The sequence below is a fragment of the Octopus sinensis genome, linkage group LG18 (genome assembly GCF_006345805.1).
Source record: "Octopus sinensis linkage group LG18, ASM634580v1, whole genome shotgun sequence".
Classification (NCBI taxonomy): Eukaryota; Metazoa; Mollusca; class Cephalopoda; order Octopoda; family Octopodidae; genus Octopus; species Octopus sinensis.
The window spans coordinates 44,227,054-44,238,742 of NC_043014.1; positions in this window are offsets into that span (position 1 = coordinate 44,227,054).

The following is an 11,689-nucleotide window of genomic DNA, read 5'->3' on the forward strand; positions in this document are numbered from 1 at the left end:
CATACAAATAATATCCTGGAAGCTTTTCGTCTTCCGTTTTTAATACAAGGCTTGTGGTTTTGACTGCTATTTCTAATCACTCCGGTCTGTCATAGTAAGTATAAATTGCAAAGCAACAGTTAGTTACTGCAAGATAGAAAGCCACCCTTATAATTTGTTTTTTAATTATAAAATACAAGCAGTATCGCCCGGCGTTGCTCGGGTTTGTAAGGGAAATAACTATATAAGCATTTTTAGAGAGTTATAGCAAAAAAATTATGGTAAATTTTTTTTAAATCGTTGACTCATCGTAGATATTTTTAGAGAGTTACTTCCCTTATATAATAGCGAAAAAATGCATTAAAATGGGAAAAAATGATGGTAAATTTTTTTTTAAATCGTAGACGCGCGCTAATACCCAGAAGGGCTCGATATGAATCACGACTATAAGATACCCGGTTTTGGTTAAACTGCACCGCAAAATATGGGAGTAGTTAGGAATCTAAATCGTAGGAGACAGACACACAACTTCACTTTTATATATATAAAGAAGATATATATATAATTCTTTTATGCGTTTCATATTTCTTTATTGCCCACAAAGGGCTAAACATAGAGGGGACATACAAGTACAGACAAAGGGATTAAGTCGATTACATCGACCCCAGTGCGTAACTGGTACTTAAAAGGATAAAAGGCAAAGTCGACCTCGATGGAATTTGAACTCAGAACGTAAAGACAGACGAAATACCCATTTCTTTATTACTCGCAAGAGGCTAAACACAGAGAGGACAAACAAGGACAGACATAGGTATTAAGTCGATTACATCGACCCCAGTGCGTAACTGGTACTTAATTTATCGACCCGAAAGGATGAAAGGCAAAGTCGACCATGGTGGAATTTGAACTCAGAACGTAACGGCAGATGAAATACCGCTAAGCATTTCGCCCGGTGCGCTAACGGTTCTGCCAGCTCGCCGCCTTTATGTGTTTCAGCCCGAAGGCTGTGGTCATGCTGGGACACCGTAGGTATTATCATCTTTTCAATGGCCGTTCTTATATGAAATTGTTTTTTAGTGAAGAAGGGTGATCGATATCGTTGCCCACTTTTGAGTTTCTTGCCGTGATGTAGGCCCGGTTAATACCTTGAACAGCAGAAGGTCAAATTGTTTCTTGAAAGCATCCATCACCACTTCACACACTGATAAATCAGATGTTTTGGCAACATACTAAATAGCTGTGGGCCTTTGGATCCCAAACTATTGCAGTACACGGTCATTACACTTGGTGGGGTGGCTGGGGCCTTTGGAACCGTGCAGTGACGTCCAGCTTAAGGTACAGTGCGATCTAAGGCAACGAGATTGGCTCTTTCGCCAACACAGTGTAGTGCTTCCTTCCTTTCATTAGACGGCAAGTGTTGTTTGAGAGGTGAAATGGCAGCTGTTTCTAACTGATAGAGCGACAACGTATAGGGGCCTCTCTTTGTGTTTTCATGTTTGGATTAACTTTTCTCGTTCGGCTTAACAGCCCTTCTTGTCTTGTTATTCTCCTTGTCCTGTCTTTTACTGTTTATAATTTGTACTGTCGTTACTGTCCTGTTTTTGTTACCATTTTTACCCCTCCGCAAAAAGATCTCAAATTTTATTTAATTTGCTTTTCGCGAGATGGAAAGTTTCTATCGAAGATGCGTATCGCCTTCACCTTCGAAACGCAGAGTAGATGAAACAGAGGCGACTGAAGAAGGGGAATTTTCCTTGTGTTATTTGTCCTGTACTCTATTTTTTCGTTGTTTAAGAAAAATGTCCAGTTCCTCGGTTTTGTGTTTATGTTTTCGTTTCTCATTGTGTTCGACGTTTTTTTGGTGTCCTGTACCCATATATGCGTGTATATATACATGTAGAGGTATGTACGTACATATATGTATGTATATATACATATGTTTTATTTATTAATTTATTACATACATACATACATACATACATACATACATACATACATACATACATACATACATACATATAGCCACAACACATTCTTTATTTTCTCTCCTTGTTTCTTTCTGTGTTCCTTTCTATGGAAGAGCGTAGGCTCGAAACGTTAAAGACATTTTCACTTCCCGAGCATTATACTAATACATCTGTTTGTTGTCTACACCACCTGCCTTCGTCTTTTGTTTTTTTGTGAATTGTCCCTATATATATGTATATATATATATATATATATATATATATATATATATATATATATATATATATATATATATATATATATATATATAGGTATATAGGTATATATATATACTCAAAATAAGCAACAAGAATATCTTCGGTAATTTATATGAAAATTATGTATTAATGGAAAACCTCTATAAATGGCTGATGATTGCTCAACATTTTAAAACTGTTGTAATACTTACAATATTTAATAAAATGATGTAACGTGAAACGATCGTACCAAATTACCGAAGATATTCTTGTTGCTTATTTTGATTATAATCACCCCATGGATTTATATGGATAACACCATACAAAATTCTGGTGCCTTTGACTTAAGTACCATATTCATTTGAATCTAAATTTTGCTGAACTTATATATATATATATATATATAATATATATATATATATATATATATATATTATATATATATATATATATATATAATATATATATATAATATATATATATATATACTTTATACAGGCACAAACACACACGCACACATATACACACATATCAATCAAAGAGAGACCGAGAGAAGGCATCTGGAAAGTGGAATGCCCTCAAGCGCACGCAAGCCCTCCGCCAGTCGAACACGGAAACAGGTGGTAAGTCCACTTTAGCGTTCTATAGAGGCTTAGTGGAGGGAAAGTGCGACGACATTCTTGAGGAGACCTTGGGTGCCGAAAAAGATCAGTTGGCTGCTCTTTTCTGGCAAACTTTCGGCCGAGACCGATGGATAACTACCAGAAATCTCTGGCGTGACAGTGCTATCGGGGAGCTTTGCCTCTTCGAGATAAACTATACAGGCACGGAAGTGCCGTCAGCCGATCATGTCCGTAATGCACTCAGGACGACAAAATCGTTCTGCATGCACTCGTCCAATCCTCAAGAATTACTGAACTGTGGGTTTATGTCGAACACGTGCTGTCGCGTATGGAATGGACCCGACTGTCAACTGAATCCAACGTGAAGATCGCCCTGCTGCCTTCTTTAGCCGGGAAGGGCAAGCCTGGTGGTTATAGCGACAGAGGTTGTACGGCGGACGAGATTAAAAGGAATGAAAGCAAACATTTTTCTTTTTGGCCAATCCTTGATTCACTTCTTTAGTGTTCACTTAAAGAGGAAAATAAGGGTAGAGAGGAAAGTATTGCTTTCTACCCAGTTTGTTGGAAGGTGGATGAGAGTGTTGTCACGTACATTGTTTTGTCTTGGTATAAAAGATGGGCTACAGCAAATATTCTGCTCAATACCTATTTCTTTATTACCCACAAGGGGCTAAACACAGAGGGGACAAACAAGGACAGACATAGGTATTAAGTCAATTACATCGACCCCAGTGCGTAACTGGTACTTAATTTATCGACCCCGAAAGGATGAAAGGCAAAGTCGACCTCGGCGGAATTTGAACTCACAACGTAACGCAGACGAAATACCGCTAAGCATTTCGCCAGGCGTGCGCTAACGATTCTGCCAGCTCGCCGCCTATTCTGCTCAATACCACAGATTTGCTGGTCAGTTGCTTGGCCTTAACCAGTTGAGCATGTCCCTTAGTGGCTGACGATATGTGCATCTCTGATCACGAGTAGAAGCAGTGGCGAGAATGGTGCGAGTGAATGGGCCTGCCTGTAATCGAAGAAGAGGAAATGAGAAAAGGTACCTGCCCCAGAAGTCAGGACACCCGTGGTTTTATGGGGTATTTCCATGAGCAGCTCTCGCACATCTCCTTCCGGTTGAGGATTAAACACAAATCCTTTACAACACACATTCTTTGTTTTGTCCTGTACTGTCCATGATATTTATTATTATTATTATAAATTATTATTATTATTCTATGAAGGCGGTGAGCTGGCAAAAACGTTAGGACGCCGGGCGAAATGTGTAGCTGTATTTCGTCTGCCGTTACGTTCTGAGTTCAAATTCCGCCGAGGTTGACTTTGCCTTTCACCCTTTCGGGGTCGATAAATAAAGTACCAGTTACACACTGGAGTCGATGTAATCGACTTAATCCGTTTGTCTGTCCTTGTTTGTCCCCTCTGTATTTAGCCCCTTGTGGGCATTAAAGAAATAATAATTATTATTATTCTATGTTTGACTTTTGCTTTACATTTGCACAAGCTGGCTCCAAGCCTCACCCAGAGACCTCAAGAGACAAGTTGGAAGTTATTATTATTATTATTATTATTATTATTATTATTATTATTATTATTAGTTATCATCATCATCATCATCATCATTATTGAGTGAGAGAGCAGTGCATGCCATCAAAGTGACACAGGGTTAAAATATACGAAGCCCAGAATACCCATCATAATTACCCGTCTAAGGGTACACCAGGCACATGATAATAATAATAATAATTATTATTATTATTATTATTATTATTATTATTATTATTATTATTATTATTATCATTATTATTATTATTATTTATTATTATTATTATTATTATTATTATTATTATTATTATTGTTGTTGTAAATATTTGTCTCCAAACACTTTGGAAACCGTATTTCGGTTGAGTGTCTTAAATTTCTTTAAAAAAAGGAATTTAAGTTTGCTTTCTCATTCAGAGAAATTATTATGCTACTCATCGGGTTGTGATTTAAGGGAGACAACTTTTAAACCTTTAGGTCAAAAATTTTTTTTAAATTATCTTTTTTTTTTCTTACAAGTATCTTACCAGTATCTTATATGTATAAATAATTTGTAAAATTATAAAATATGGGTGTGTTATATACTATTCGTCTGCCGAGGTCGACTTTGCCTTTCATCCTTTCGGGGTCGATAAATTAAGTACCAGTTACGCACTGGGGTCGATGTAATCGACTTAATTCGTTTGTCTGTCTTTGTTTAGCCCCTTGTGGGTTATAAAGAAACATATATACTATATAGCAAGAATAAAAATCTAACGGCTTGGGGAGGGGGTTAATGGATTCATTGTATTTTTTTGTTGGGATGGATATGTGTGGCACTTTTTTTTTTCGTTAGAAATTAGCACGCCATCAGCAGCCGGATTACGATATATATATAAGTGTAAATAAATATATGAAGATGTGTAGCTAGCAAGGGAGGCAGATAGCGACCATGTGCAGTAGCAGCTGTCTCTGAAGTATCATAAATTCTACGAGATATTTTTAGAAGAACACACACACACTCTCTCTCTCTTTCTCTCTCTCTCTCTCTCTCTCTCTCTCTCTCTCTATCTCTCTCTCTCTCTTTCTTTCTTTCTCTCTGCCCGAGTTTGGCTGCATATATCATAAAGACAAGACCGCATTACTTGATATACGCATGTAGGTGTGTGAAGAGGAGAGAGAAGATATTTCTGTCAAGGTGAAGGTCATATTGAGGATCTTTTCGGTTTTGGACGGCAGTTTTTTTTTGTTTTTTTTTATAATTTCCACGTAACTAAACACTTTTAAACTTCGTATACTGGTAGAATGTGTTTATATAACATCTTTTTCTCTTGGCTTTATTGAGAAAATTCTGTAGTTTGTAAGCTATTTGTTGGGATCTTTGTTGTTTTTTTCTTAAATTTCTGCAATTTCAACCAATCAATGACGTCTATTCAGGTAAAAAAACATTCTGTGCCGTATGAATATGTCCCTCATTTAAGAAACAGATTGGGTTTATTTACATTTGTGAAAAAAAAAAGATACCCATCCCCCTAACCCTAACCCTAACCCTAACTAACCCTAACCCTAAAACAGATTGAAATGCAATAGATTGATACTAGGGTCATAATTATGGGTGACAATTTCATATGACACCGCCGTTCAAACCGAAAAGATCCTCATATTCTTTTGATTAGAAGCTAGGTTTAACACAACCACAATATATTGCTGGTTATTATTGAATTCCAAAAGCAGAAAGTAAAAAGAAAAAAATGTCCTCTCTAGTAACCAGGGTTGGACTCAGAACATTAAACATTAAGCGTATAGGCGTAGGAGTGGCTGTGTGCTAAGTAACTTGCTTACCAACCACATGGTTCTGGGTTCAGTCCCACTGCGTGGCACCTTGGGCAAGTGTCTTCTACTATAGCCTCGGGCCGACCAAAGCCTTGTGAGTGGATATGGTAGACGGAAACTGAAAGAAGCCCGTCGTATATATGTATATATATATATATATGTGTGTGTATGTTTGTGTGTCTGTGTTTGTCCCCCTAGCATTGCTTGACAACCGATGCTGGTGTGTTTACGTCCCCGTCACTTAGCGGTTCGGCTAACGAGACCGATAGAATAAGTACTAGGCTTACAAAGAATAAGTCCCGGGGGCGATTTGCGCGACTAAAGGCGGTGCTCCAGCATGGCCGCAGTCAAGTTACTGAAACAAGTAAAAGAAGAAAAAAAGAAAAAGGAAAAACATATTAAACTTAAACACACACGCACATGCGCACGGTCTTAATGAACACATACGCATATACAGACAGACGTGGTTCTTATGGGCAACATCTACTCAAAAGCAAAGCATATCAAGTATTTGATAAGAAACATAGAATGGTATTTTATGATTCTTTGTTCTTTATCTATCATCCCCACCACCAAAAACAACTCTGATTGCCAAGGAATACTGCCTCAGACAGTCGAACTGCTTTGGCGTGGTATTTGCTCTTTACAGTACTCCTTGGCAGCTGAACAAACCAAGCCAAGGAGCTCTGCTCCACTTAAATGAAATGCCAAGGATAACGCTTTCATCAATAAGAACGCATCTACTTAGTCTCTCAACATGCTTGAAATAGCAGCTAAATCTTCTTCAAATCACATCCTATTGTCTCGAAAAACGAAGTAACATAAAATTGGAAAGGCACCTAGTCCTTCAGATGGTTAAGAAACGGATCTTTTCGCTTTGACCGGCAGATTTTTAAAATAATTTTTTGTAACTAAACACTTTTAAACTTCGTATACTGGTAGAATGTGTTTATAATACATCTTTTTCTCTTGGCTTTCTTGAGATATTGTATTCACCTCAATAGACGTCATTGATTGGTTGAAGTTGCCGAAATGCAAGAAATTAAACAACAAATAGCTTACAAACTACAAAATTTTCTCAAGAAAACCAAGAGAAGAAGATGTTTTATAAACACATTCTACCAGTATACGAAGTTTAAAAGTGTTCAGTTACAAAGAAATTTTTTAATAAATCTGCCGGTCAAAGTGAAAACATCCTAAGAAACTTACTTCTCAACCAAATTGTTTCAGGTTCAGTTCTATTGCGTGACACTTTAGGCATGTGTCTTCTACTGGAGCCCCGGGACGACATAAGCTTCGTCAGAGTATTTGGCGGAAGGAAACTGAAAGAAGTTTTGAGACCCTTTCAGAAGAGATAGTGTAATCATTGACAGGAAATTCGGATCTTTTCGGTCTGAACGGCAGTTTTTTCTAGCGATGTCATATGAAATTGTCACCCATAATTATGACCCTAGTATCGATCTATTGCATTTCAATGTTTTAGGGTTAGGAGTGGGGGGAAGGGTATCTTTTTTTCTTCGGAAATGTAAATAAACCCAATCTGTTTCTTAAACGAGGGACATATTCATACGGCACAGAATATTTTTACCTCAATAGACGTCATTGATTGGTTGAAATTGCAGAAATTGAAGAAAAAAAACCAAATATCTTACAAACTATAGAATTTTCTCAATAAAGCCAAGAGAAAAAGATGTTTTATAAACACATTCTACCAGTATACGAAGTTTAAAAGTGTTTAGTTACGTGGAAATTATGTTAAAAACTGCCGTTCAAACCGGAAAGGTCCGGAAATTCATTTTCACCATAAATCAATAAATATATACATTTGCAAATTTTTGGTAACTTTAGCCAATCGAAATTCACAGACATACAGGTGCCTGTTACCATAGTAACAAGCCAAGCTGTTACCAAACTGCTCACCCACGCTTATTAAATGCTTAAAACACACGAGATATGAGGAGGTCGTGAGATATGCTAACTATAATAGCTAATAAGGCCTTAAATCACGCACCAATTTTTTTTTTGGCATAATTGTATGTAGAATACAAATTTGCAAAAATTTTCTGAAAATCCCCAAAACTAAAATAGCTGTGAGGGTCTACATGGCGTGCATACAACAGAATTCCACCACTATTTCTTTATCGAACCGCTAGATTATTTTATTCTTCTTTGGCAAACCGCTAGTTAATTTTGTAGACCACGTTTGGCGAACCGCTAAGTTATTTTATTCGTCTCCTTTGGCGAACCTCTAGCTTATTTTCTCGAACCCATTTGGCGAACCGCTATTATTATTTTATTGTTCCCGTTTGGCGAACCGCTAAGTTATTTTATCGACTACGTTTGGCGAACCGCTAATTTATTTTGTCGATCCCGTTTGGCGAACCGCTATTATTATTTTATTGATCTCGTTTGGCGAACCGCTATGTTATTTTATCGATTACGTTTGGCGAACCGCTAACTTATTTTATCGATCCCGTTTGGCGAACAACTACTGTTGTTATTTTATCGATCACGTTTGGCGAACCGCTAAGTTATTTCATCGCGCCTATTTGGCGAACCGCTAAGTTATTTCCTCGATCTCCTTTGGCGAACCGCTAGTTTATTTTACCGATCACATTTAGCGAACCACTATGTGATTTCATCGAACCCGTTTGGCGAATCGCTACTGTCGTTATTTTATCGATCTTCTTTGGCAAACCGCAACTGTTGTTATTTTATCGATCATATTTGGCGAACCGCTGAGTTATTTCATCGAGCCCGTTTGGCGAACCGCTAGGTAATTTTATCGATCTCCTTTGGCGAACCGCTAGTAATTTTATCGATCCCGTTTGGCGGACCGCTGAGTTATTTTATCGATCACTGTTTGGTGAACCACTAAGTTATTTTATCGATCTCCTTATGGCGAACCGCTAAGTTATTTTACCGTTCTTCTTTGGCGAACCGCTAGTTTATTTTATCGATGACGTTTGGTGAACCACAAAGTTATTTTATCGATCACGTTTGGCGAAACGCTAGGTTATTTTAACGATCCCTTTGGCGAATCGCTAATGTTATTTTATCGAACTTCTTTGGCGAACCGCTAGATTATTTTATCGATATCCTTTGGCGAACCGCTAGTTTATTTTATCGATCACGTTTAGCGAACCGCTAGGTTATTTCATTGAACTTCTTTGGCGAACCGCTAAGTTATTTTATCGATCCTGTTTGGCGAACAGCTAGGTAATTTTATCGATCACGTTTGGCGAACCGCTGTTATTTTATCGGTCACGTTTGGCGAACCGTTAAGCTATTACATCGGCCACCGTTTGGCGAACCGCTAAGTTATTTTATTGATCTTCTTTGGCGAACAGCTAGTTAATTTTATCGATCACGTTTGGTGAACCGCTAAGTTATTTTATCGGTCACGTTTGGCGAACCGTTAAGCTATTACATCGGCGACCGTTTGGTGAATCGCTAAGTTATTTTATCGATACTGCTAGTATATTATAGAAAGTTTTCGAAGAAAGTATATATATATTACATTGAGAGTTATTTCCCTCGAAAGAATTACTCCCCCTAAACAATTTTTTTTCGTATTACCTCCCTTTGTGATAGTTGCGCATCTATAATTGTTTCCCTTAGAAGTTTTCTATCGCATTTATATTTGTCACATTTTTGATTATTTACAAAAGACGCAGCATCTGAAAAAAAAAATTCTCTTGGAGAAATTTTATCAAAATTTTAACAAATATTTTTCCTTCTATGAAAACATTTCTTTACCCGTTTATTGCTTTTTATGTTATAGGAAGACTTGAACGCATAAATTTAATTCTGTCATTGCTATTATTTTGATGCTCTTTTACTCTTTTACTCGTTCCAGTCATTTGACTGTGGCCATGCTGGAGCACCGCCTTTACATTCCCTATCACACTGAATCTTCCGGAGAACTACTTTGAAAGTACAGGCGTAGAAGTGGCTGTGTGGTAAGTAACTTGCTTACCAACAACATGGTTCCGGGTTCAAGTCCCACTGCGTGGCACCTTGAGCAAGTGTCTTCTGCTATAGTCTCGGGCCGACCAATGCCTTGTGAGTGGATTTGGTAGACGGAAACTGAAAGAAGCCCGTCGTATATATGTATATATATATATATATATTATATATGTGTGTGTGTGTGTGTATATGTTTGTGTGTCTGTGTTTGTTCCTCAAAATCGCTTGACAACCGATGCTGGTGTGTTTACGTCCACGTAACTTAGCGGTTCGGCAAAAGAAAACCGATAAAATAAGTACTAGGCTTACAATGAATAAGTCCTGGGGGCGATTTGCTCGACTAAAGGCGGTGCTCCAGCATGGCCACAGTCAAATGACTGAAACAATTAAAAAGAGTAAAAAAAAATAGAGTATGTGTCTGTGGAGTACTCAGCCACATGCACGTTCATTTCACGAGCAGATTGTTCCATTGAGCGGATCAATTGAAGTCTTCGTCGTCGTAACCAACGGAGTCGTAGTGATCTCCTCAACGAAACAGCGATTCTCCATTTCTTATTTCTTTATTGCCCACAAGGGGCTAAATACAGAGGGGACAAACAAAGGGATTAAGTCGATTACATCGACCCCAGTGCGTAACTGGTACTTAATTTATCGACCCCGAAAGGATGAAAGGCAAAGTACCTCGGCGGAATTTGAACTCAGAATGTAACAGCAGACGAAATACCTATTTCTTTACTGCCCACAAGGGGCTAAACACAGAGAGGACAAACAAGGACAGACAAAGGGATTAAGTCGATTACATCGACCCCAGTGCGAAACTGGTACTTAATTTATCGACCCCGAAAGGATGAAAAGTAAAGTCGACCTCAGCGGAATTTGAACTCAGAATGTAACGGCAGACGAAATACCTATTTTTTTACTACCCACAAAGGGCTAAACACAGAGGGGACAAACAAGGACAGACAAAGGGATTAAGTCGATTACATAGGCCCCAGTGCGAAACTGGTACTTAATTTATCGACCCCGAAAGGATGAAAGGCAAAGTCGACCTCGGCGGAATTTGAACTCACAGCGTAACGGCAGACGAAATACGGCTACGCATTTCGCCCGGCGTACAAACGGTTCTGCCAGCTCGCCGCCTTATATGCTCAATATTATATCTTATCTTTTACTTGCTTCAGTCATTGAATTGTGGCCATGTTGGGTCACCACCTTGAGGCGTGTGGTCGAATGAATCAGCCCTAGTTCCGGTTTTGTTTTCTTTAAAGTCTAGTACTTATTCTATCCTTGTTTTTTGATGAACCGTTATGTTACGGGTATGTAAACAAATCGACACTAGTTGTCAAACATTGTGTGGAGGCTCATGGTCTAGTGGTTAGAGCAGCGGACTCGCGGTCGAGGGATCGCGGGTTTGAAACTCAGACCGGGCGATGTGTGTGTTTATGAGCGAAACACCTAAGATCCACGCGGCTCCGGCAGAAGGTAATGGCGAACTTCATCTGACTCTTTCGCCACAACTTTCTCTCACTCTTTCCTCCTGCATCTTGCAGCCCAC